Source organism: Canis lupus, chromosome 1 (assembly GCF_048164855.1).
Source record: "Canis lupus baileyi chromosome 1, mCanLup2.hap1, whole genome shotgun sequence".
NCBI classification, from domain to species: domain Eukaryota; kingdom Metazoa; phylum Chordata; class Mammalia; order Carnivora; family Canidae; genus Canis; species Canis lupus.
The window spans coordinates 68,224,465-68,252,163 of record NC_132838.1 but is presented as its reverse complement, the minus strand read 5'-3'; the positions used below and the strand labels follow the sequence as shown (position 1 = coordinate 68,252,163).

The 27,699-nt window shown below is 36.1% G+C and overlaps 1 long non-coding RNA gene across 2 annotated transcripts in view; it reads right to left on the bottom strand.

The window, feature by feature from the left end:
- Positions 1-27,699, bottom strand: part of LOC140618802 (uncharacterized) — a 127,213-nt gene that overhangs the window by 48,513 nt on the left and 51,001 nt on the right. For both annotated transcript variants that reach the window (XR_012018868.1, XR_012018873.1), the window contains exons 3-4: positions 4,071-4,200; positions 3,779-3,865 (exon numbers count right to left, since the gene is read on the bottom strand). This is a non-coding gene — a long non-coding RNA (uncharacterized lncRNA). The remainder of the gene's footprint in view (positions 1-3,778; positions 3,866-4,070; positions 4,201-27,699) is intronic.

Sequence of the window (27,699 nt, the reverse complement as noted above, 5' to 3'; positions counted from 1 at the left end):
TATCTTTCTAAGAAACACAACAAATAATTTACTTCCTGAACTTAATTTCCAATCAATACATCCTATTATTTTATAAGCTGTGTTCTGGGTGAAATATTAAAAATATTTGTGGATTAAAATCTACAAAGTTTGATAGTCACAGACTCCAGAATAATAAAAGTCAAATGAGTTTTTCTATGTCATGTTCACCAAAAATTTGATTAACTAATGTTTTGCTAATAATAGAATTTATTATAGACACAAACACACACACACACTCTTAAGGTATTCATTTTAATAAACCACTGAAAGCAAAATTGATAATATATAAAAATTATTAAAATAATATAAATACTAATGATAATCGCTTAAATAGGCAAAGGATCTGAACTGATGTTTTTCCTAGAAAATATACAAATATCGAATAAGCCCCTGAAAATTCATTCAACATCATCAGGGGATGCACATCAAAGCCACAATGAGATACCCTTTACCTCCACTAGGATGGCCACAACCAAAAAGACAGATAATATCAAGTATTGACAAGGTGGCATAGAAATCAGAACTTCCACCCAGGAGCCACTGCTCTTCCTCTTCCCCTAAGCAGCCTGAGGTGACCCCTGAAAATGGTTCACTATTTACTTGGCCCAGAAAACCCTACAAAATCATGCAAATCAAGAGGTTTAAATCTTCATGTTCACTTGAAGAACACACATGAAACTGCCCGGGCCATCAAGGGTATGCCTATCCAAAAAGCCACCAAGTATCTGAAAGATGTCACTTTGCAGAAACAGTGTGTGCCATTCGGTGGAGTTTGTAGGTGTGCCCGGGCCAAACAGTGGGGCTGGACACAGCATCGGTGGCCCAAAGAGAGTGCTGGATTTTTACTACACGTGCTTAAAAATAAAGAGAGTAATGCTGAATGTAAGGATTTAGGTATAGATTCTCTGGTCATTGAGCACATCCAGGTGAACAAACCCCCCAAGATGTGACGTAGAACTTCCAGGGCTCACGATTGGATTAACCCATACTTGAACTCTCCCTGCCACAGTGAGATGATCCTTACTGAAAAAGAGCAGATTGTCCTTAAACCAGAAGAGGCAGTTGCACAGAAGAAAAAGATATCCCAGAAGAAACTGAAGAAACAAAAACTTATGGCCCAAAGTAAATTCTGCACAGAATAAATCAAATAAAAATTAAAAGAATGTTGGTTGTCTTTTATTATTAAACATATTTCAAGTATCCTCACAAAAAGAAAGAAGGAAGGAAGGAAGGAAGGAAGGAAGGAAGGAAGGAAGGAAGGAAGGAAGGAAGGAAGGAAAGAAAGAAAGAAAGAAAGAAAGAAAGAAAGAAAGAAAGAAAGAAAGAAAGAAAGAAAGAAAAAGAAAGAAAGAAAGAAAGAAAGAAAGAAAGAAAGAAAGAAAGAAAGAAAGAAAGAAAGAAAGAAAGAAAGAAAGAAAGAAAAAAGAAGAAACAAAGAAGTCAGAAATCCCATACACCATTAGTAGGAATGTAAAATGGCACAACCTCTTTGGAAAACAGCCTGGCAAATCTTCAAATGATTATTCACATCAGGGAAATGGTTTTTCTCTGTCACTATGCTTCTGCCACCAGTAGGTTGGCTCAGTGCTAAATATGTGAGAACTTTAATTTGAAAAAAAAAATTAAATAATTTTTAAAGATAGCAATACAGCACTGATAATACAACATAGATGACCTTGAATACAGTACGCTAAGAGAAAGAAACCAGTCACAAAGGGGTTGGTTTTGATCGTCTGTCATTCTGAAATGTCCAGAATAGACAAATTTTTAAAGATGGAATGGAAATTAGTGGCTGCCCAAAGTTGGGACAGTAGGAGGGGAACTGGGAAGAAATGGGGAGTGACTGTAAATGGGTTTGGGATTTCTTTTGGGGGTTGATGAAAATATTCTAAAATTGATTATGGCAATGGTTACATAACTCTGAATATATAAAAAACATTGAACTGTACATTTTAAGTGGGTGAATTGTATGGTATGTGAATTATATCTCAATAAAGCTATTGCATATATATATACATATATATTAGAATAATCACCGCTGAAAATAACACATCACTTTTAATATTTTCCAAAGGGACCTAGTACATTGTCTCACCACCTAGGTAACACTTTCACCCCAGCACTATTACCACCAATGCAGTGAACAATCCCTCTCCTTCTAAAAGAAAACCAAAAGCTGACTTTTAAAACAACTAAACCCAGTCTTAAGGTTGTTTTCTTGCTCTCCTTAATAAATATGAATTTTGGAAAATGCTTTAACTGGGTTTCCCTTGTTCCAATAAAATCTGATAGGCAAGTTAGGCTTTAACCCAGAGAGTATTTGCAGTAGCAGAAATTCAGAAATAATGGTGATATTTCTGCCCTCTGATTGTAAGTGTGCCTTCCAACCAGTGCTACCCAGCTCAGATGCAGCATTGTGGGGTATGGAGTAAGACCAGATGCAAGCACTTACTTAATGAACATATATTTAAAAATGTAAAATTTTAAAATCAATTGCTGCAAAATTCCTCCAGCCTATTTCCTGAGATTTATGTCTGTTTATTACTATTAAGGTTAATTTTTTATCTGAAATATTTAATATATTTAATATTGCCTTTCTTGTACACTATATGCAATATATTATGATAGGCGTCAACTCATAAAGGACTCGATTAAATATATATTGTTTTACATTAAAGCTATGAGTTAAGTAAGACAACTTAAAAGAAAAAATTTAAATGCTCACCTTGAAGAGTGTCAACCTCATTGGATTATTTTGAATTCACTCATCCACATAAGCTTAAACATAGTATCTGTCCTTTAGTAGCATACAGTTTATTTACCAATGATATTTTATGCAAGTCAGACTTTGAAACAGCTTAAGAAGAATTTGGCAAAAAAAAAAAAAAAATCCAATTCCTTATCATTGTGATCTAAGCAACTAAAACTCGTTTTAAGTCATATTTTTGAGATGTGAAATAGCAGAGATCTGAAGTATAATGCGAGAATTGAAAGAATATTTAAATTCTTGTAGAAAGTTACAAGTATCTATAGAAATTTTAGTACATATTAACAAGGAACTATAGTTTTCAGATGTCTGTGAATTTATTTAAATAACAATCTTTCTCCCTAAGAAATAATATAGCCTTTTTATTTTTATGCATTATGTACAATGAAAGAAAGAAGCACTGTGTGGTGATGTGGTTGAAAGGTTATTATTACTCCAATGATAGAAACAAAAGTATATTATCACTTGGATGATGTCAATGAAAGGGTATCATTACTTTTTCTGAGGAGAACATTCTGGTAAGTAAACACACAAGTGGAGTATTTATTACATTTCATTCCACGTGTGTCTCCAAGGAAATCAGAAAGAAATGCAATTAGTTTGTGATACTGGGGGAAAAAATCTTTGGTTTCACTTGTTCGACAAAAAATCTCTGAATTGGTTATACTTTCATCAAATTTCTTTTCATGTCACAACATTCTATTTTGCTATCCACCCTTTAGTTTTCACACATATCTCAAGGTTAACTTGCTACAGAGAATGAAAATAAAAATCCCAATTCTGAAAGAAAGTACTTAAAACTTCCAATGTTAACCCTATCCGTAGTTATATATATTAAACAGACTCGTGTAGATTGCATCCTTATAAGCCTCTGAAAACAAGCATGTTTTCCTAAGAAATGTCATTGTGATATCCAAGTAAGTGAATTTTCCCAAAATGTTAGATCATTGTAAACTAAAATTAAGCAAATTTGTTATTTAAATTACTTACTAGCTTCTTAGAAACCAATGCTCATTGTTCTCTGCATCAGTCCAAGTGAACGGTCAGGCTTAGAGACATTTAAATACCACCACGATGCTATAAGACACAACAGATCGCACTTGAAGGCATATAACTCAAAATTGAAGAATTATTTTTACATATAAAAGTTAGCAGCTGAATCTTAATATACGTCCACACTAATGTTTTTCCCACCAAACTTCTGCTCTCCAAATCTACAAAGTACCAACCATAGAAAAATTAGATCGGAAACTCCACACTCCAAAGAAGATGCGTGTCTTACCTTTATCACCAGTCTGGTAGTCTCTCCATGGACAAAGCTTTCATCATGAACATCAAGGAAGATCCAGCTGGGCATGCTGGCTAATTGGTATTTTCCAGTTGCTTATTGTTCTCGTTAAATAGAGAAACGTCTATGTAAAAATAATGGTCAGAAAAATATACATACTTCAATTTGCAGTCATAGATGTTATTCAATTAGCCTATTGGTGGGTGGATCAATTCAGAATAATCACCTTTTTATTTCTTTTATTCCTTTTTTGGAGGTTTGTTCTTTTAAGCTCCCTCTCCTACACACATAACTGATAATTTACTTCTTCTCTTTCTTTCCTACTTCACAGAAATCTGTCCTTGATATTTTGATTTATCTTTGATGGCGTGTAGTTCCACTTATTTACAGTTCTCCAGGATAAAGATGATGACTGCTGCCTGTTTTTATTTTAGAATAAGTCTACCCTCAGCTTTCTTCACAAATGGACCATCATTCACTGTAATTATGGCAAGAATGAATTCCCAGATTTCCCAACTAATTCTTTATCTACTTAGCAAATAAGTGTGTGTAACAGGTGCTAAATTTTTGAGGATTATATGGCATTTACTACAGTAAGCACTGCACATGCCTTAGGCTCATTTAATCTTTCCAACTACTCTATAAGGTACACACTATTGCTATTCTTATTTTTACATATAAGGAAACTGAGATCTAGAGATTAAGTAAATTTAACCTGTTCTCACAGTTGCTGTAAGGCAGGGCTGGGACTTAAAATAAAGCTCTTATGCAACTGCTTCTAAAACCACCATATCGCTACCATTTATCAGTCTTTCAAGGCCTCACGAAGCTAAAAAATCATGTCATGCCTGTAGAATATGGACTTTAAAGTAAATTATGATATCTTTTATTACCTAGGGTTGTAAAGCATGAGGAGAAGAAAATCATGTCTGTTGAACGTGACTTAAGTTAGCATTGGACCGAAGGGCCTGAACGAAACAATTCTGTAGTCAAATTAAAATGCAAATAAACAGCACTATTCTGGGCTTCCATTGGCTGCTATCACACGTCCTTAAAGTACATCATGTCTACACATTACTAAGTGTTGGAGATTGTGGTGTGGGCACCAAGTCAAATTTTCTCTCTCTCTTCAATTGCTAACCAATTCAGAAAGAGAAGCAGGGATCAAAGAGATGGATATTAAACTACCAGCATTGTTGTTAACATTGCTGGATTGGAGGAGTCATTTTAAACCTATGACTCTATGGGCTCCCTGGTTCTCCCACCTAAGTGCCGACTTTGAGACACTCCTCCAAAGGGTGGTGTAAGTCTACGGTACAGACCACCCGACCCAAATAGCTGCAAGCACAATGCTTCAAATGCTTGGTGTGTTATGAAGATAGAACTCATGGGTAAGTGACTTTAACACCCAGCAGCACGGAGCAATGGTGTTCCACGCTCGCCATTCACCACCAGGTCGCTCTTCTTGCCAAAGGAAAGGTAGAATAAGAAGTAGAGAGAGTTACTCAAGATAATGTGCATTATTTTTGTATGTCCTTAAAATTCTTGCAATGCATATTGAGTACAAAATGGCAAAGACTATTTTAACAAATTCAAGTATAATTTTCAGACCATGTTCTTTTATAATAATGTGATATATATTACATTAGTCTCTGAACAACTTCTTGCTTTATTGCACCACATGGTAATCTGTACTTGATTGTATTTTCCTGGCCGCAATCTATAATCAGCCATTTCTCCAAGGACCTTTGGTTCCCTCCAGAAGTCAGTGGTTTTCAGAAACCAAAATCTATGCTCTAAGTATCTGCTAGTGGGATACCACTACTTGCATGCTACTACTTTATTATTTAAGAAGAAATGCACAAATAAAGGAACTTAGTACCCACCTTCAAATATTAGAAAAGGATTTTAAAATATATTTTAAAAAACAAGTATTTTAAGAAGTTACATGCATCTAGAGATGAAGATTTTCTTAAGACCCAGAATTATAAAACAAAAAAATTTTACGCTAAGGAATACCAAAAGCAAAACCAATAGTCAAATATGGCTAGAAGAGATATTTGTAATTCAAATGGTAAAAGATAGTATGTGTAATATCCAAATACACTTATATTCTGAAAAGAAAATGACAAACAACCAATGGAAATATGTATGAAGGTTTAAATGGAAATTAATAGTGAGCAAATCCAGTCAAGCAGCAAACATGAAAAATGCTCAAATTTCATAGTCATCATATGAATTCAAATGTCCAGGCGCATTTTACTTTTCTCACTGGAAAACATTTTTAAATGGACATCTTGGGACATCTGGGTGGCTCAGTGGTTGAGCATCTGCCTTCGGCTCAGGGCATGACCCCGGGGTCCTGGGATCGAGTCCCACATCAGGTTCCCCACAGGGAGCCTGCTTCTCCCTCTGCCTGGGTCTCTGCCTCTCATGAATAAATAAATAAAATCTTAAAAAAATAAATGGACATCTTGCTGATAACTTGTGTCACCAAGGGAGAAAGAATGCTCACACATTTAGTAGAAAAAATGAGTTATCATATCCATTTCAGAAATCAATCCAGCAGTATCTATCAAAATAAAAATTATCTATAGTCTTTGAGCCAAATTTCAAAGTCCTGCACTCCTAGCTATGGAAAGAAAGGTGCCAATTCTTAAAATATACATATATGGATATGGGTATGGTTGTTGTTTCACTGGCTATTGTGGTGGGGAAAAATAAATGTATTATGGAGAAAAAGATAAATTGAAAACTCATCAACAGAGGAATGCATATCATGGAATACTATGCAGTCATGAAAAACAATGAATTAGAAACAGCAGAAGAGTTTCTGTAAGGTAATGTTAACTGAGATAATCCAGATGCTAAAATGCATGTAGCCTCAGATTCTACTTTAATAAAACCAAAAAGATCAGATAATTCCTCTCTCAATATGCTTATGGATACATATATTTATATAACCATGGCTTAAAAAAAGCATTCTAAAGAAAAGAAAAAAAAAAGTCACAGGCTGCCTGTTTTCTTCTAGGAGTTTTATGGCTTCAGGTCTCATTTTGAAGCTTTAATCCATTTTGAGTGTATTTTTGCGCAGGGTGTAAGAAAGAGGGCCAGTTTCATTCTTTAGCATAGAGGCACCCAGTTCTCCCAACAGTCTTTTTCTCATCATATATTCTTGCCTCCTTTGCCATTCATCGACCATAAACACCTGGATTTATTTCTGGATTTTATTCTGTTCTATTGATGTGTGCATCTGTGTATTTGTGCCAGGATCACACTGTTTTGATTACTGCAGCTTTGTGGTATATCTTGAAATCTGAAACTGCAATACCATCAGCTTTGTTCTTCTTTTTCAAGATTGCTTTGGATGTTTGGGGTCTTTTGTGGTTCCATACACATTTTAGGATTCTTTGTTCTACTTTTGTGAAAAATATTGGTATTTTGATGGTATTTGCATTAAATCTGTAGGTTGCTATAGGCAATATGAACATTTTAACAATATTGACACGTCCTGTCCATTAGCAGAATTTCTTTTCATTTGTGGGGGTCATCTTTAATTTCTTTCACCAGAATTTTACAGTTTTGGAATAAAGGTCATTCACCTCCCTGGTTAGGTTTATTCCTAGGCATTTTATTCTTTTTGATGCAATTGTAAATGGGATCGCTTTCTTAATTTTTCTTTCTGCTATTTCATTATTAGTGTATATAAATACAACAGATTTCTGTATACTAATTTTGTGTTCTGCAACTCTATGGAATTCATTTACAGTTCTAGTAGTTTTTTGGTGGAATCTTTAGTGTTTTCCATGTATAATACCATGGCATCCGCATATAGTAAAAGTTCTGCTTTTTCCTTACAAATTTAGATGCCTTTTATTTCCTTTTCTTGTCTGACTGCTGCGACTAGGACATCCCATACCATATGATTAAAAATGGTGAGAGTGGACACCCTTATCTTGTTCTAGATCTTAAATGTTTTCAGTTTTTCACCACTGAGCATGATGTTAGCTGTGTGTTTTTCATATAGAGCCTTTATTATATTGAGGTATGTTCCCTCTAATCCTATCTTGTTGAGAGTTGTTACCATAAATGGATGTTGTACTTTGTCAAATGCTTTTTCTGCATCAGTTGAGATGGTATCATCTTTATCATTTCTCTTATTAGTGTCATATATCACATGAATTGATTTGCATATATTAAACCACTCTTGTGTCCAATGAATAAATCCTACTTGATCGTGGTGAATGATTTTTTTAATGTACTGTTGGATTTTATTTGCTAATACTTTGTTGATGATTTCTGTATCTTTGTTCATCAGAAGTGTTAGCCTGTAGTTATATTTTTCTGTTCTATTTTTATCTGGTTTTGATATCAGGGTAATGCTGGCCTCATCTAAAGAATTTGGAAGGTTTTCCTCCTCTCTATTTTTTTTAATAGTTTGAGAAGACTATGTATTAACTCTTCCTCAGTAGAATTCACCTGTGAAGACCTCCTGGACTTTTTGTTTGTTGGGAGTTTTTTCATAACTAATTCAATGTAATTGCTAGTAATTAGTTTGTTCAAATTTTCTATTTCTTCCTGCTTCCATTTCTTTTAAAAGATTTATTTATTTATTCATGAGAGACACAGACTGAGAGAGAGAGGCAGAGACATAAGCAGAGGGAGAAGCAGGCTCCTTGCAGGGAGCCTGATGCTGGACTCGATCCCAGGATCACAACCTGAGCCGAAGTCAGGGTCCCAACTGCTAAGCCACCCAGGCGTCCCTCTTCTTGCTTTAGTTTTGAAAAGTTATATGTTTCTAGAAATTTATCCATTTCTTCTAGGTTGTCCAATTTGTTGGCATATAGTTTATCATAATATTCTCTTATAATCTTTGTGTTTCTGTGGCATAAATTGTTATTTCTCCTCCAACATTTCTGATTTGAGTCCTCTTTTTTTGATGGGTCTGGTTAAAGACTTATCAATTTTGTTTATCTTTGAAAAAAATAGTTCCTGGTTTCATTGGTCTGTTCTATTTAGTTTCTATCCCATTTCTTTCTGTTCTAATTTTTATTATCTGCTTCCATCTACTGGTTTTAAACTTTGTTTTTTTTTCTAGCTCCTTTAAATATAAGGGTAGGTTATTTGAGGATTTTCTTCTTTTTTTAAGATTTTATTTACTTATTCATGAAAGACACAGAGAGAGAGGCAGAGACACAGGCAGAGGGAGAATCAGGCTCCTTGCTGGGAGCCCAATGTGGGACTTGATCCCAGGACCCCGGGATCATGACCGGAGCCAAAGGCAGACACTCAACCAGAGTCACCCAGGTGCCCCAAGAATTTTCTTCCTCATTGAGGTAGGCCTGCGTTACTATAATCTTCCCTTTCAGAACAGACTTTGCTGCATTCCAAAGATTTTGAACCATGGGTTTTCATTGCCATTTGTCTCCATATATTTTTTAAATTTCTTCTTTGATTTCTTAGTTGACTCATTCATTGTTTAATAGTATGCTATTTAGCCTCAGGAGTTTAGCTTAGCATGTGTTCATGCTCTATCCAAATTTTTTCTTGTGACTGATTTCTAGTTTCATACTATCATGGGCAGAGAAGATATATGATATGACTTCTGTGTTTTTTAATTTATTGAGATTTGTTCTGTGGCCTAGCATGTGATCTATCTGGAGAATGTTTTATGTGCACTTGGAAAGAATTTGTATGCCACTGATTTTGGAATGTTCCAAATATATCTGTTAGATCTATCTAGTCCAATGTGTCACTTAAAGCCACTGGGGCAGCCCAGGTGGCTCAGCAGTTTAGCACCACCTTCGGCTCAGTGCATGATCCTGGAGTCCCAGGACTGAGTCCCACATCGGGCTCCCAGCATGGAGCCTGCTTCTCCCTCTGTCTGTGTCTCTGCTTCTCTCTCTGTCTCTCATGAATAAATAAATAAAATCTTTAAAAATAAATAAATAAAGCCACTGTTTCAGGGCACCTGAGTGGCTCAGTCAGTTGGGCATCCAACTCCTGGTTTTAGCTCAGGTGATCTTGGGGTCATGGGATTGGGCCCTACGTTGGACTCGATGGCAGAGTCTGCTCTCTCTCTTTCACCCTCTCTCAAACAAATGAATGAACAAAATCTTAAAAAATAAATAAATAAAGCCACCATTTCCCTGTTAACTTTCTTTCTGGATTATCTATCCATTGTTGTAAGTGTTACGTTAAAGTCCTCTACTTTCATTATATTACTGTCAACTTTTCTTTATGTCTGTTAATATTTGCTTTATGTATTTAGGTGACCCATGTTGCATGCATATTTACAACTGTTGTATTCTCTTATTGGATTATTCCCTTTATCATTATGTAGTGCTTTTTCTCTTATTGCAGGCTTTGTTATAAAGTCTATTTTGTTCAATATAAGTATTTTTACTCCAACTTTCTTTTTGCTTCTATTTTTGTGTGTTTTTCCATTCCTTCACTTTCAATCTGCATGTGTCTTTAAGTCTGAAGCAAGTCTCTTATAGACAAAATACAGATGTGTCTTGCTATTTTATCCATTTAGTCACCCTATGTCTTCTGATTGGAACATTTAAACCATTTACATTCAAAGTAATTATTGACAGAGATGTACTTATTGCCATTTTCTTACTTGATTTATGGTTGTTTTTGCAGTTCTCTCTTTCTTCTTTTGCTCTCTTCCCTTGTGGCTTACTGGCTTTCGTTAGTGATGTTTTGGATTCCTTTTTATTTTTTTGCATATTTATTATTAGTTTTTCATTTATGGTTACCATTATGCTTACATATAATATCTTATGCATCTGGCAGTCTATATTAAATTGATGATCACTTATGTTTGGACCCATTCTAAAAGCACTAAAACTTTTCCCCACCCATTCACATTTTATGTATACACCATATTTCACATTCTTTGTGAATTCTTTGACTGATTTTTACAAATATATTTGGTTTTACTGCTTTTGTGCTTTAACCTCTCTACTGGTTTTATAAGTGATTAATCTAGTATTTTTATTATGTTTGTATTTACCCATGAAATTTTTTCCTTTCCTAATTTTCTTAATCCTGAAAATTTCCTTCCACTCAAAGAATTTCCCTTAATGTTTTTTTTGTAAGGCTGGTTTAGTGGTGATGAACTCTTAATTTTTGTTAGTCTTGGAAACTATTCCTCCTTCTATTCTGAAAACACCCTTGCTGGGTAGAGCATTCTTGATTGCAGATTTTTCTTTTCCTTTCACCACTTTGAATATATCATGCCACTTTCTTCTGTCTAGCAAAGTTTCTGCTAAAAAATCAGCTGATAGCTCTGTAGGATTTTCCCTATTTGCAACTATTTTCTCTTGCTGATTTTAAAATTCTCAATTACTATCTTTTTTTTTTTTTTTGCCATTTTGATTATTATTTGTCTTAGTGTAGTACTCCCAAGGTTGATTTTGTTGGGGATTCTCTGTGCCTCCTGGATCTGGATGTCTGTTTCCTTCCTCAGATTAGGAAAGTTTTCAGCCATGATTTCTTCAAATAAATTTTCTGTTCCCTTTTCTTTTTCTTCTCCTTCTAGAATTCCAATAATGCAAATGTTATTACTCTTGGCAATATTGCTGAGTTTCCTTAATCTGTTCTCATTTTTTATGATTCTTTTCTGGGTGTTTTTTTTTTTTGTTGTTGTTGTTGTTGTTGTTTTTGCTTTTGTTTTGTTGCTCAGCTTGGTTACTTTCCAATACTCTGTCTTCTAGCCCGCTGACCAATTTTCCTGCCTCCTCTAGTCTAGTACTGATTCTTTCTAATGTATTTTTAATGTCAGTTATTTAATTCTTCATCTCAATCGGTTCTTTTTTCTATTTTCTATCTCTATCTCTTTGTTGAAGGTCCCTCTGAGATCCTCCACTCTTCTTTCAGGTCTGGTGAGTGTCTTTATGACTGTTATTTCAAATTCTTTGATTTGGGACATATTTCTCTGTGTCCCCATCTTGTCTAAGCCTCTGTGTTTGTATGTATTAGTAATATCAGTTACATCTTCTAATCTTGAAAGTAGTGGCCTTATGAAGAAGAGGTCCTATGGTATCCTTTAGTGGAATGTCCTCTGTTTATCAGAACCAAGTAGCTCTTATGTGGGTTATGTGGGCCCTACTACCATGGCTAAGCCTTGTTTGCCTTCAGTCCATAGAGCTGCAATGGCCCACTATGCCTGTTTGCAGGGTTTGGTCCCCATGCTGTTAAGGGACCAGTTTGGCGCCACTGAGGGATTTTAGTTGTGTGGTGTCTGCAGTCAGACTGAAAGCCTGCCTTCAGCCCATTTGCCAGGGCTTCGGTCACACTGGACTGCAAAGCACTGCCCCTGTGTTATCCCCTGAAAGGCTGTTGGTGGTGGGTGGGGCCAGCACTCAGGCTAGATTCCTGGCAGAGACACTGATTGGCAGAGCGCTCTCTCTACTCTAGGAGTTATAATGTTCAACTGCTGGAACTACAAGTGTACTGGTGTGTGTGGTTATCTTTCCCTCTCCCCAGGGCAAGAGCCACTTTGGAGTAGCACAGTCCCTGCCAGGGATGTTTGCAGGATGCAAGGCATTGGAGGATCTCCTTCTCAGTATTATCCAGTTAGGTGGAGGGTGTTTGCAATGTTTCCTTCAGGTGTTCAGCTATCTAAGCTGGGGGTAGGGTGTATAGGGGAGAGAAATGGCACCTGTCAACTGTTCATTCTCGGAGAAGTCTCCTAACAATTCCAGCTCCTCCAGCATTCATTCTAAGTTTAGCAAATAAAACTCCTTCAAGTGTATCCCAGATATTTTTCAAACTGCTGTTTCTAGGTGGTGGTTTTTTTGTTTGTTTGGTTTGTTTTTGTTACACTGTCTTTTCAAGGGCAAGGACTCCATCTCCTATTACCCTCTGGTTCTACCAGAGCTAAGCCCATCGATTTTTAAAGTACCTGGAGATAAGCTGGTTATAAATGTTTTTGCAGTTAAGCCCCATGGGTTTCAAAGCCAAATTTTATGGGGACCCATCTTCCTACTGCAGGTCCCCCATGTCTAGAGTGCCTGGTGTGGGATCTACTCCTCTTCCTTCTCCATGCCTGTGGTTATCTCCCATTTCTGGTTAATCTCTCCTGTTGTTTGGTTCATGGCCATATCTCCAGCCCTCTTATCTTTTTCCATGTATCCTCACTCTCTTATATTAACTATGGCAAGTCTCTTCTGCCAATCTTCTCATTGTTTTTTGAGTTCCATGTACTGACGTAGCTGTTATCTAGGTATATCCATGGCATAACGTCAGTATCCTCCCACTCTACCATCTTTTCAGAAGTTGAAAATAAATCATTTTAAAGATGAGCAAAAGATGTGTATGGATACGTACAAAAAAAAAGATATACAAATGTCCAGTAAGCACATGAAAAAAAAGTTCAATATGAGTAGTCATTAGGAAAATACATGTTAAAATACAATGTGGGGGTGCCTGGGTTTCTAAGTCAGTTAAGCATCCAACTTTGGCTCATGTCATGATCTCAGGGTCCTGGAATTGCATCTTGCTGCCTTAGGTCCCCACTCAACAAAGAGTCTATTTCTCCCTCTCCCTCCCCCTCTGCCCCTCCTTCCCGTTTGTCCTCTCTTTCTCTCATAAATAAATAAATAAATAAATAAATAAATAAATAAATAAATAAAATCTTTTTAAAGATAAGATAAAATAAAATACAGTGTGAGGGGCACCTGAGTGGCCCAGTTGATTAAGCAACCAACTCTTCATTTTGGCTCAGGTCATGATATCAGGATTGTGAGATTAAGTGCTTAGTCAGGCTCACTCTGGGCATAGAGCCTACTTAAGATTCTCTATTCCTCACCCTCTGCCTCTCCCTCCTTTCTCTCTAGAAAATAATAATAAAATAAAACAAAATGGATAAAATATAATGTGATATAAAAGACAATGTGGTACTACTGCATAGCCACTGGAGTAGTTAAAACAACTGTCAATATTGAGAATTGGTAAGCATATGGAGAAACATCGTTGGTGAGAATACACAATGGTACAGTTACTTTGAAAGAAATACTAGTTTGGTAGTTTTTCAAAAAGTTGAACACATATTTACCATATTGCCCAGAAATTCCAGTCCAGGTTATCTACCCAAGAAAATTAAAAACATCTATCTATAAAAATGCTTGTATATAAATAAGCATTATTCATAAACATTCATTTAGAATAATTCATAATGGGCAAAAACTAAACAATCTAAATATCCATCAACTAACTGGTCGATGGATAAGCAAAATATGGTATCTCCAGACATGGAATACTACCGAGCAATTAAAGGAACAAAATATTAATACATGCAGCAGTACGGAAGAGTCCCAAAAACACTGCCTGAAGAAACCAGACACCAAAGATTACACAATACATGATTCCATGTACACAAAATTTCTAGAAAGGCAAAATGACAGAGATAAAAAGATCAGTGTTTGTCGGGGGCTAGGTGGGAACAGAAGGTAACTGCAAAGGGACACGTGGATTTTTTTGGTAAGTGAAATTTTATTAAACTAGATTGTGGTGATGGTTGCATAGTGATATATATTCACTAAGCTTAATTGAATTATACACTTTAAATGGTGAATTTTGTGGTATGTAAATTAGACTCCAATGAGGTTGTTGACATATGATGGGATACATACATCACTGGGAAAGGGAGATGGTGTTTGGTGGTAGACTAAATGCATATCCTCAAAAATAAATTATAATTCCGATTTCTCAAATACAGTTGACACTTTGACAACACAGGCGTGAACTGCACAGTTCCACTTACATACAGATCTTTTACGATAAATACAGTACTATAAATGCATTTTCTCTTATGACTTTTTTAAAAGATTTTATTTATTTATTCATGAGAGACATAGAGAGAGAGAGAGAGAGAGGCAGACACACAGGCAGAGGGAGAAGCAGGATCTATGCAGGGAGCCTGACGTGGGACTCGATCCCGGGTCTCCAGGATCACGCCCTGGGCTGAAGGCAGTGCTAAACCGCTGAGCCACCCAGGCTACCCTCTCTTATGATTTTTAATATTTTATTTACTCTAGTTTATTTTGTTGTATGAATATAATACATAATAATACAGCATACAAAATACATGTTAATTGTTATGTTATCAATTGGGCTTCTAGTCAACACTAAGCTATTAATAAAGAATTTGGGGAATCAAGTTATATGTGGATTCCTGACTGAGCTCCTAACACAGCATTGTTCAATGGTCAATTGTAATTTTTCATAAAAAATTTATTGTTTTCAATTTTTTTTAAAAAAGTATGTGACTAACAGACATCTTAATCAGAAATATATCAGTCTAAAAATGTTAATATTTTTTAAAATTCTGTAACTAAAATAGACAGTGGCTTGATAGGAACTTTGTTATACAGCCATTATTATAATCCCTCAGGGAGGAAATTTCAGCATTAACTAAGAGGAAATAGCTCCCTCTTTAATAGTAAAAAAAAAAAAAGGGGGGGGTTGGGATGGGGGACACACTCCAAGATTGGCCCTCAGAGAGTACCCTCTGATGAGGAAGGATCATTATATGACACCAACCACCCTCACTTTGTTCTGAGGTTCGTACTGGTCTTTGGTGTGTGTTTTTTTTTTGTGTGTGTGTAAGATTTTATTTATTTATTCATGAGAGACAGAGACAGAGGAAGAAGCAGGCTCTCCACAGGAGCCTGATGTGGGACTTGATCCCAGGATCCCAAGATCACATTCTGAGTCAAATGCAGATGCTCAACCATTGAGCCATCCAGGCGTCCCTGGTCTTTGGTTTTCTTACAGCTTAGTGCTGCTACCACCATGCTAATCAAGGAGGATTCTTTCTTTTATCAAGTTGGATAGATAACCTATTTGGTTCCCCAGAGTATAGTTGACACATAGTTGGAAAGAAGATTATTAACAGCCCCTCGGAAGCAGAGACCATATTCTTATTCATTTCTGCATCCCTGGAATTGATGACAGTGATTCACAAGTATGTTGTCCAGTGAGTATAAATAAACTCAGCTGAGCGAAAAAGAAAATACAAAGAATACCTTTGTTTTAGCTAAACTGCATTGCAATAAATATATTTCCCCTACCCCTAGGGAGTCTATACTTATTTTATCCAAGTGGGACTCTTGGACAATGACGATACTTTACCTAAGTCTCTTTGTGGTCCTTCTCCATGTGATCCATACAAACTGCCATAGGTCCTTCTTGATGGATAATTTAAAGATCAAAAGAGGGAGACAGAGTCCCTGCTTCTGCTTCAAAAGCAGATCCTAAATAGACTCTTAGGACCTGCCTTTGAAGTTCCAGTTTCCCGTAAAAAAAATAAAAAATAAAAAAAAAATAAAAATCACTTTTTCTCCAGTTAATTCACACCAGAAATCACTTTCCCCATTAATTGAGTCTACTTACCTAAGCATTGTGAAGACCAGAGTTCTAACCTCATCTCACTAAAATTCTAACCTCAGGGCATGTGGGTGGCTTAGTTGATTAAGCTTCTGACTCTTGACTTCACCTCAGGCCATGATCTCAGGGTCTAGATCAAGCCCCACGTCAGGCTCCCCACTCAGAGGGGAATCTCCTTGTCTCCCTCTCCCTCTGCTCATTCTCTCTCTCTCTCTCTTTCTCTCTTTCAAATAAATAAATAAATCTTTTAAAAACGTTTTAAATAAAATTCTAACCTCAATATTCATATGAGATAGATACAATTGGTAGCTAAAAGGTAGGGGGTGGAGTTTGTTTCTTTGCATCACGTTCCACATTTTCATTACCGCCTTTTCATACTTCTCCTACATCAGCATCCTGCACTATCCCATCCAACAAGCTTCCAGGCATTGCAAACTATACTAATATACTCATTTGTTCGTTCTTGCTTTTCCCTATTGATGCTAACATGGAGTCCCTATCTTGAGTTTTTAAAGTACTGTCTTTATTTCTTGAGAATTAAAAAAAAAGGAAAGGAAACTGGAAGAATGAAATATTAATTTCTCAGTACTGACTATGTATCTTAGTTGCTCTCCTTGCTTCATCAACTCCTTCCCTCCTTGGCAATCCACCCACCAGAATAAAGCACGGCTTTTTGGAGCCCGCGTCACTTTTCAAAACCTTAAATTTGCTCTAAAACCAAATATACCAAAAATAGAATTACTTAGAGAATATCAAAATGGTTCTGTGGAACAGCCAAACTTCCAAGCTCTGCCACACTTAAAAAGTGAGCCAACAAATAAACAGAGAAATTCTTCAATAGCTTCTCATGGGTCATAATGTGACATTTAAACTTAGCTGGACTCCTCGCTATGCAGAACGTTTATCAGCGGCTACCACGTGAACATTTCCCAAATCATGTGTTCCATACATAACAATGAGGTCCTCGATGGATAATTTGAGGAGGGCTTAATTAAAGGCCTTTTATCAATATGTAGACAGATTCATAAAGAGGGATAGTATAGAATCGTAAGGCTTATAATTGGTGAGGAGTATTGCCAGCTCTAGGTCTGAAGGGGTAAGGAGAGGGAGCACTTACAGGAATCCAGAGACAGTGGCTCTATGAGTAGGGCCATCTGGTAAGAGTTAAAGGATGCAGCAAATCTATGGTGACCTGGTTTCTTGGAAGAGGAAGCCAAGAAAGACCATCCTCACTGCTCTTTCCTCTCACTCTCCTCTCCTGAGGTTGCAAATGTCCCAGTTGAATCAAACACGGGAGCCCCCAGGCATGAAATCCAGAGGGTTCAGCATCCTGAGCACAGAACAAAGTGAGGAAGAGTGGAGAGTGAATTCGGAAGGGCCAACAGCGGAAGCTGTCGGACACATCATAGGTTCCTAATAGTCATTATGGAAAAAGAAAGAAGATACGTTGGCCAAATAACTGCTGGCTGAAAGAGAGCCAAATGGATATAGAGAAAGAGAGAGAAATATACACGTTTTATGTCGTCCCAAGGTACGAGGGAGGATATAGAATGTACTATCTTCAAAACTTTCTTTTTAATGGAACTCTTTTAAAACCCACTTAGCAGAATAGGTGTTTCACAGAAATCACCAAAGATTCACTGAATGTGCAATGGCTGGTTTCCCTGAGTCTCTTCAGCTATGCTGCAAACTCCAGAGCAGGAACTCTGACACCTCCCCTTGTCCACATTGCCTGAGATATAAATATTTATTGAATGACTGAGTGAAAAGAATAAATTAATTAAAATTAGTTTTCCTTGTCAATACCAGTTACCTCTATTTCTCTAGTCCTGATATGTATCCCAGACTTCTCCATCTGGTACCTTCGATAGTTCTTTATTCTCTATCACAAACCAAAATTTTCAAGTTTGGCCCTATTGACATTAAGGTCACATTATTGTTTGTCACAGAGGGTTGTCCTCTGCATTGTAGGATGTTTAGCAGCATTCCATTACATTCAAGTCGCACTTCCCCAGCTGTGTCAACCACAAATGTCTCCAAACATTGCCAAATGTCCCAGGGGAGTTGGGAGAGGGGAGACAAGAGGAAACAGGTTCCTTGTTAAGAACCACTGTTCTAAAATACTCCTCCTCTTCCTCTGACTAAATATAAAGGCATCTCTAAGATGTTACCTTTACCGAAATTTTGTTTTCCTGAAACCATATATGGTGTCTTCCCTTTTCTCAGCCATTGTAATATTGACTTTTAACCTTCTATAAGAGCACCCATCACTTTCCATCTTAAATTTAATTGCTTGTATTCTTTCAGTAGATGAAAATGCCATGAAAATGAAAACATGTCTCTATTTCCCAATGTACCTGGTGATGTTTCTTTTGTAGGCTATAGTAAACGCTCAATAAATATTTTTAAATGAATATTTTTTTCATATGCAAAACCGTGATCATATGGTCACTTTGCTTTTGCATTAAGTGAAGGGCTTTAGCAAAGATGAATCTTAGAAGCTCTCACATAACAAATCTCTTTGTGATAGGGAACTGGGAATAATAATACTTGCTCACTTGCTGGGATACGAGAGAGGCTTATGACCATGAGAAAAACAAAATTCATAAAAGCAAGTTACCCGTGATTTCACAGTCTAAACATCGAGATTCAAAGCAAGATTTCACATCCTTTTCTTAAGTGTTGTTTTTTAAGGTCCTAATTAACATAGAGTTCCAAATGAAGCATTAAAAAATAAATTGAGGAGACCAAATGCAGGACTTTGGTTGGTTAATACTTACCATAAAAATTTACCTTTAATAATGAGGCCTATAAAAAATTTTTTCATCTTCAAAGTACTCTAAAACATTAATTAATTATTGCAAGACTTCTGTGCAATAAATAATGAAGTATTATTATCACTCTCTTTATTGATGGGAAAATGGAACAAAATTGTTTAAGAACTTTCTCCAACTAGTTTAGGTCAGCTACGGTGTTAGACTTCTAATTTCTTTCAGTGAATCTTTTTTCTCCCCCTCTCTAAAACCTGATTTAGAAATCATTTTTATGAAATACATTTTATGAAGTCTGGTAACAGAAGCCTCAAATAATATCTATTGTCAGAGATATAAATAATAAACTCTCCTCTTTCCACTAAATATTAAATCGAACTTCAATCTTCAGTATCCCATTTTCATGAACTATAAAACTTTAAAAAGTGGTCATTTCTAGATATTACATTTCCATTCCTTCAGCATCATTATTAGCAACTGGATGAACATTTTCTTCAAGAAAATATGTAATCTTTTAAAATTCTAGCTCAAAAAGAAATGAAGTTCAAAACACGGTTTGATGATATTCTAGGATTTACAAACCTAGCACTTCCCTTAGTAAATAAAATGACATGAAATTTACTGTGTTCTGTCATATATTGTAATATATTCAGAAGTGAACTGCTGGAAAAGTTTTACATATCTCTGTCAATTTTGTGTTTGTAAATTTGCTATTTCTGATGAGTTATAGGGACTGTTCACAGATTTAAAAAAACGGATTGCTTGTCCTCTTAATTCCATACAGAGTGTGGATATGTTTTGTATTCACACCACTTCCTCATAATACAGATATTCAAAATGATGTCTGCAGCCACAGACTCAATATAAATGGTTCTACATTTCCTTGGGGTTGTCAATCACTCCTGTGCCTCTTTTCCAAAATGGTCAGTTAAAGAGAAACTTTTCACTAAACACCCAATTTCTATAATCATAACTTGCCTTCTTTGGAGGAATCTTTATTTCTATATAACAGATCAACCTGTAACAGTTTTACTTCTTCAGAAAATATGAACTAATTCATCAGTTTTAAAATTAGATGCGTCAAGGGGTGCCTGGCCAGCTCAGTTGGTAGACAGCATGTGACCCTTGGTCTCAGGGCTGTGAGTTCAAGCTGCATGTTGGGTGTAGAGTTTACTTTAAAAAAGTGCTTTTAAAAAATTGTATTCAAGGATGCCTGGGTGGCTCAGCGGTTGAGCGTCTGCCTTTGGCTCAGGGCATGATCCTGGAGTTCCAGAATCGAGTCCCACATCAGGCTTACAGCAGGGAGCCTGCTTCTCCCTCTGCCTATGTCTCTGCCTCTCTCTGTGTGTCTCTCACGAATAAATAAATAAAATCTTTTTAAAAAATTGTATCCATCAGTTATATAATAGTTTAGTGTCCCAATGTGCTTCTTCAGAAAGGAAGGAAGCCAACAGACAGGATAGTGAGAGGGACACTGAATCACTGCTTAACATTTCAAATTAAAGTTGTCCACTCAGTGTAAAGGAAGGTGAGGGAAGGGAAAAGACACTATGGGGAAGGACTAGGAGTTTCTACAGTAGCAGGGAAGAGGGCTTTAGGAGCAATCACTGTCAACGATGTTATTTCTTCACTAGTGGGATGGCTCATGACTCTGACCTATCACGGAAGTCTTGAACTCTGTCCAGGAAGATATAGTTAACTCCCACAAAAAGAGCCACTTCAAGAGCCTGCCTTGAAACAACCTCTTTCTTACTATTTTTACAGTTTTAGGCATCTACATGCTTGCCACCACTGTGACGTTAATCAGGATGTGTAGGCGAGTGAAATCAAGAGTGGAATGAGAAAATTCTCCTGAGATGATACAGAAAGAGCAAATGCTAACATTTCCCCTAAGTTCACACTGAACATGCCAGTATAAAAATACCCATAGTCAGAAATATTTTGTTTGCTCCTTTGTTTTTGTACAGAAGTCATCTGAGTCTCCAGTGTGATTTGAATAAAAATTTGGCCAAGTGTGAATTAAAAGGAGTACTTATGTTAAATCTTAGATTAGGATACTGTTGTGTGTTAAAGTACAAATGTTATTTTCAAGAAATGAAGGGGAAGAGGGAGGCTGGAAGGGCAGGCAGATATAAGGAAGAAGCATGGAAAGAAAAACCATGTAGGGTCTATAAGATGTCTCCATTTTTTTTTTTTTATAAGATGTCTCCATTGACCATTTTTTGTTTTGTTTTTACACTTTTAAAATGCTAATTGAAGTATAGTTAACATACAACATTAATATTAGTTTCAAGTGTAAACATAGTAATTCAACAATCGTGTACATCACAAAATGCTCACCACAATTGATGTAGCTACCATCTGTGTCACCATACAAAGTTATTACAGTATTATTGACTATATTCTCTATGTTGTACTTTACATCCCTAGGTCTTACTTATTTTAAAACTGGAAGTTTGTACCTTCACCTACTTTCATTAACTATTTTTATATATGTCATATCATGTCATTCCCACAGCATGCCTGTAACAGAGATATTTATATACCAATTTTTATTAAAAAAATGCTTGAAACTGTTAGATAAACCTCCCAAGATTACTAATTAATGAGTGATTTTTAAACCAGATCTAGTATAAAAATCTAGAACTTGAATCTAGAAAACCAAACTTTTGTACTTCACAATTCTAATATGTTATCACTCATTTATACTAATAAACACTTAAAAATCTAATATATTAGTGTTAGTATTAAAGCCAAAGAAAAAAGTATCAAAGGATAAACAGTGGGGTAGGTTAAAGAGACCATTCAAGAAAAAAGGGCAAGAAAGAAGTTCTTGAAGTAAGCTGTATCCTCTCTAAAAATTTTTTAAAATAAAGAAAATAGATCAGGAGTTTATAAAAGAACCTTGCAACCACCACATTTATGAAATGCAGCTTCATACAAAGGAAAGGCATTAAAATAAAACAAAACAACCAAATTATGATCAACTCATCAGTTAATAATAATTAACCAAAATTCTTGGTCACTACAACAGTCCAACACACAATATAGATTTAATAATTGGTTAGAACATGATATGATACTATCCTTTCAGAAGACTAATAAAAATACACTGAGAGAGAGGGACAGAGAGAAAATCATAGTCCTGCCTTGTTTCTAGCCAAAATTCAGTGCAATGCCTCTAATCTTACAGGCATTTATCATCCATGAGACAGTTTTCAATTCATTCAATGCCAATCATTTCTCAGCCAAAATGACAGTGGCAATTCAAATTAATTTTTCAAAATTTTCCTCAGGTACTTCTAATGTTTATTAAATTCCAGGAACTACATATTGAATCTACTGTCTTTCCTCTATTCTCAAAGTTTGTAATTCTACACAAACTATCAATTTCAGCATGATTTATCCTTTATAAAACCATGTTATTTACTGCCCATTGATTCCATTGCCCTCTAAATTTTCCAAGATGTTCTAGCGTATAGGAAGAACAGGTTTATCACAATTGATTAAGAGTTTTTATGGTCTCATACTCTTTTTATTTCACCTTTCATAGAACTTCTATATCTCATGTAGAGATAAAAACCCAAAAATAGAACCTAGGAAAAGTCTTCTTGGACAATGATTTTCCAAAGATATTGGTTCCTTAAACACCTAGAAAGTCAGAGACGTTGTTTCTCTTACAGAAAGAAAGATAACAGGAAGCTCTAGATGTTTTTTATTTTCTTGCTAAAATGAATTATAAATTTGAGCAGATTGAGAGTGACAAAAAAAAAAAAAAAAACCCACAACAGAAGCTACATCTTTTATGGTATTTTTGTGCTTTTGCTATCATGGAACTTTAATGTTAATCTAGAAAAATCAGAAATATGAAGTATCAAATCCAATTTCAGTATGCCATGGCATTTTTTTGTGTGTTAAATGCTGGTACCCCTTGACCGGCTGCATGAGACAGAAAACAAAAACTAATAGAGGCTTGAATAAAATAGTGGTATAATTTTCTCTTCTGTAAAAGGATTCTGAAAGAAGGCAGATCTTTCAGAGACTGAGTGAGACTTCTTTCTTCTTACTCCACCATCCCTGCATATGCTTCCCTTCCCAAAGGTCTGCTCATGATTCAAAAAAGAAGAAAGATGAAGAGCATAATTCCTTTTTTAAAGGAGACTTCGCAGAAATATCACGTAACATTTCCACGTATGTATCAATGGAAAAAAATTAGTCACATGATCATACCCAATTATAAGGAAAAGTACAAAATAGTCATTTACCTGGGCAATAAATCAATTTTGTTACAAAAAAGGAACAAATGGACGATAAGAGGCAATTAAAAGTCTATGCTGCAGGAGAGTTCCTTTTTTCCCATTTTTAAAAGCATTCTTTAAATCCTTTTATTTATTTTATTTATTTATTTATTTTTTATGATAGTCACACAGAGAGAGAGAGAGAGAGAGAGGCAGAGACACAGGCAGAGGGAGAAGCAGGCTCCATGCACCGGGAGCCCGACGTGGGACTCGATCCCAAGCCTCCAGGATCGTGCCCTGGGCCAAAGGCAGGCGCTAAACCACTGTGCCACCCAAGGATCCCTCCTTTTATTTTTTTTTAAGTAGGATCCTCACCCAATGTGGGCTCAAATTCATGAACCTGATGTCAAGAGTTGCATGCTCTATCAATTGAGCCAGCCAGGCACTCTTTAAGTCCCTTTTTAATCATTTGCTATGTTGATCTTTCTTTGGACAATGGCTTTCATTGACCAACATCAAATTAATCAACCTTATATCATTGTCACTATCTTCTGAAGCTGTATTGATCATTCTGTCCTCTCTCCTAAGTTCCTAATTTCCAAATGCCTATTGTCATTTTGTTAGATATTCTGCAGCGTCACAGAGACAATGCTATGGATTCACCAAATCCATTCTCTCCTTTGGAGGCCCCACAAGAAGACACTTCTTAGCCCCCCCTTACTCTAAAGTTGAGGCCACTCTACTAAATTCAGACCAATAGAACACAGACAGAAGTGACATATTCTTTAAAAAATCCCATCTGATAGTTCACTCTTTCTCCTTTACCTGAGGCAGGAAGTGATAGACTCCAAGACGGCGGAGCTACGTAATTAAAGGAAGCTACATCCCTAAGTCACTGCTTAGAGGTGTGATCCAGGAATGACCTCTACCCAAATCCCTATCAGACCTCACGTTAAAAATCCGAGATTTTCAGGTACATGGCTAGCTCAGTTAGTAGAGCATGCACGTCTCAATCGTAGGGTTCAAGCCCCATGCTGGGCATGGAGCCTACTTTAAAAAAAGAGAAGAAAAAGGAGAATGAGATTTGTAAGATTACTTGTTACAATGATAAGCATTAATTACATTCATTCATACAAACAGGTATCAATAATTTGAGGAATCACCATATTCTCTGGAGAGTCAAATATAGTTCATACCAGAGTAGTTTTGTAAAGAGAACAAATCATGTTTGGAATTACAAGTTAAAAAAAAAAAAAGGAATTACAAGTTTTCTTCATATGAACCAGATTGATTAACATCCAATGTCAATCAACTTATGAAAGATAGATGAATTTTATATAATAGTGTAAAGGAGAAAATCACAATCAGAGCAAATTCTCAGCACTCTTCCAGAAAGTCTAATGATTTTGATTAGCATTTCTTCGTTGCTCTATATATGTACTGTCTCTACTCTGGGATCATTGCATTTTTGTGAGCAGAGTTGTTGTCTAACCTCTGGTCACAGCACAAACACAGCGCATCTTATTCCATATGAAGTGGGTTCTCAATGATAATGATAACAATGCTGATGAAAATGATAATATTGGTAGAGTTGGGGTAAAATATACATTGGCATCATTTTATCAAGATTAGTAAATACGTCATCAACAGTACTTTCAAATGAGGAACTCAGAGTTGGAATTATTTCCTTTTGATTCCCTTTTCCCATTTCCCATTCCCAGTATAGAATTCATAGTGCTAACTTCAACTTTCATTCTTTCTTTGCTCCCTACCTTTTTGGGGCAGAGGCTGCCTCACCTCTTACATAGATACCAAGTTTTATCATCTGATCACTCTAAAACCTTCATTTGGGTCTTTCCTCTAAATTCATATTTGTGAAATGAATCAAAACATGTAAAATCATATTTGGCACCATCATCTTTTCATAAAAATAAAGTGCCTTCTTCAGAATTCCAAATGTCAACAGTTGCTACCTCACTTTTTCCCAACTGACACCTAAATCATTAGTCTTCTAATGTCTCCATACCCTGAAAGAAGTCACAAGAAGGATTCCCTACTCAAATAAAGAAGAATTAGAATAAATAAGTGTTACTGCTAAGATAAGACTCGATGCACACTTTTTAGGCACTTACAGGTGAATTATAATATGGATAAGTGTTTTCAGATGGGAAATACAAGGACAGTCTTTTTCATGCTATGCAATGTGTGGAGAAATAATAGTGATATTTATTCTAGTCATTTGAGCAGAGGTCACATTAAAGTCTTATAGAAGATGGGACGATGGGGGGAATGAGAAGAAATTTGATACAAACATAATAAGACTCCTTTGAAAAATAGCTTTAGAAAAATTGAGAAGGCTTTTACTGTTGACTAAGATAAGGACAAAGGGGAATAAAGAAAAAGGACAAAAAAAGGTATTCAGAAGAGAAGGAAAGGCATGGACAAAGGATTTTTGTTTTAAGTAGTGTAGAAAAGAGACTAAAAAAATTATGAGATATTACAAAGAGCACAAAAGAATACAGGGTTATCCTGTTCTACTTTCTTCCAATTTTCCCTGAAAAGAAAAAATGGTCATGAACACAGAAAAGAGAGGGTTATCCCAGGCGTGAAACCACTAGGAAGCAGGCGTGCGAAGTGCAGTAACAATATCAACTACAGAAGGAGATTGTTGCAAGTACAAAAGAGAAAATAACCCACCCTATTTGGTGACAGACCACACCCCACAAAAGAAGATTTGAGAAAAAAAAAATTCTTCACAGTTCAATAGAAATACAGCCAACTGATACAGAATTTAGAGGGCTGAAAGCACCCTCTGTGTGTGGGCCGGCACCTGTGCTCCCTTTCACCTGCCACCCCGCGTCTCCTGCCTGACTGTCCTCTTACAGAGAGCACCATGCATAAAGTACACTGTCGCTCAGTGCTTGAGGAAATGTTCATGAATTTGAAGTGCTGTTTTAGAAAGGGGTACACACAAAGCTTTCCTTACATCGAATGATGTTTTATATTTGGAAACTGCACTGATGTTACATTTATAAAATTGATTTTCATAACTCTGATGAAAATCCCTCTTTTTCTTATTAAAATGTCCAGGATTTTTAACCTGGTAATAAACAAAAATGGGACAGTAGAGGAGAAAAGGGATCATCAGAAAACAAACAAATTTGGATCATCAGCCAAACCTCCCTTAATGATTAGTGGCGTGAGAGATGTCAGGGCCTAATCACCCTTATATACAAGGAACAGACTGTTGCTTTTCAGAGATTGCTGCTGATATAAAAACATTAAAGAACCAAATTAGATGTTCATAATACAATCATTTTTGACCTGCTGAGTGTATGTATAAAATAAAAATCACAGTTGACAATTCTATCGAAAAAAAAAAAACTCTATCAATGCTACGTGATACGTGCCTTATATAAACCTAGACTGTCAAAGCTTGCTTATCTGACATAAAGGAAGATAACAGGGAGCTTCATGAATTTTTTTTCTTCCTGAAATAGATCATGATTTTTAGTGGCTTGAGAATGACAGAAAGCCATAGGCTACGCCTTCTATTGATTTGTTATGCTTTTGATATTAGGCACTTGTAACGACTACCCAGAAGGTGTCAGAAATATGCAAAATCAAATCTGGTCACAGAGTGCCAGGGAGTTAAGTTAAAGGAAGCACAAGATCTACAGAATCTAATACTCTGTAAAAATTTATCTTTAGGAGAACAATGTGGGGATAGTATAAATCAGAAAAGTATGAAGAAAAACATGACGGAATAGGCACCAATGTAGAGTACTCTGTTTAAAAAAAAAAAAAAAAAAAGGAAGAAGGAGCAAAACCTAAACATACCAGGAGCCCAGACATAGGTATTTAGGGGCTCTTCCACCGAGTTAGCTCACAGAGAAGTCATAATTACCCACTGGAGACGCCATTGCCGGCCAAAAAGCAGGAAGGAATTGAGGAAGAGAGTTGAGAGGGAAAAATTTCTCCCCAAGGAAAAAGATCAGAACTCAAAAGAAGGCTCTTTCCACTGACTTAGGCCTCTACAAAAGGAATTGAATAAGGACTTGCATGTCTAGCCCCACATTGTATCTCTTCCCTACTGATTTTTTTTTTCTGAAACCACTACACCTGTTCCTATCTCTAGTGTTCTATGACTGTTCTCAAAGGTCAACTACCTACTGTAAAACGTTTTGTGAAATACTTGCAACAACAACAAAAAGT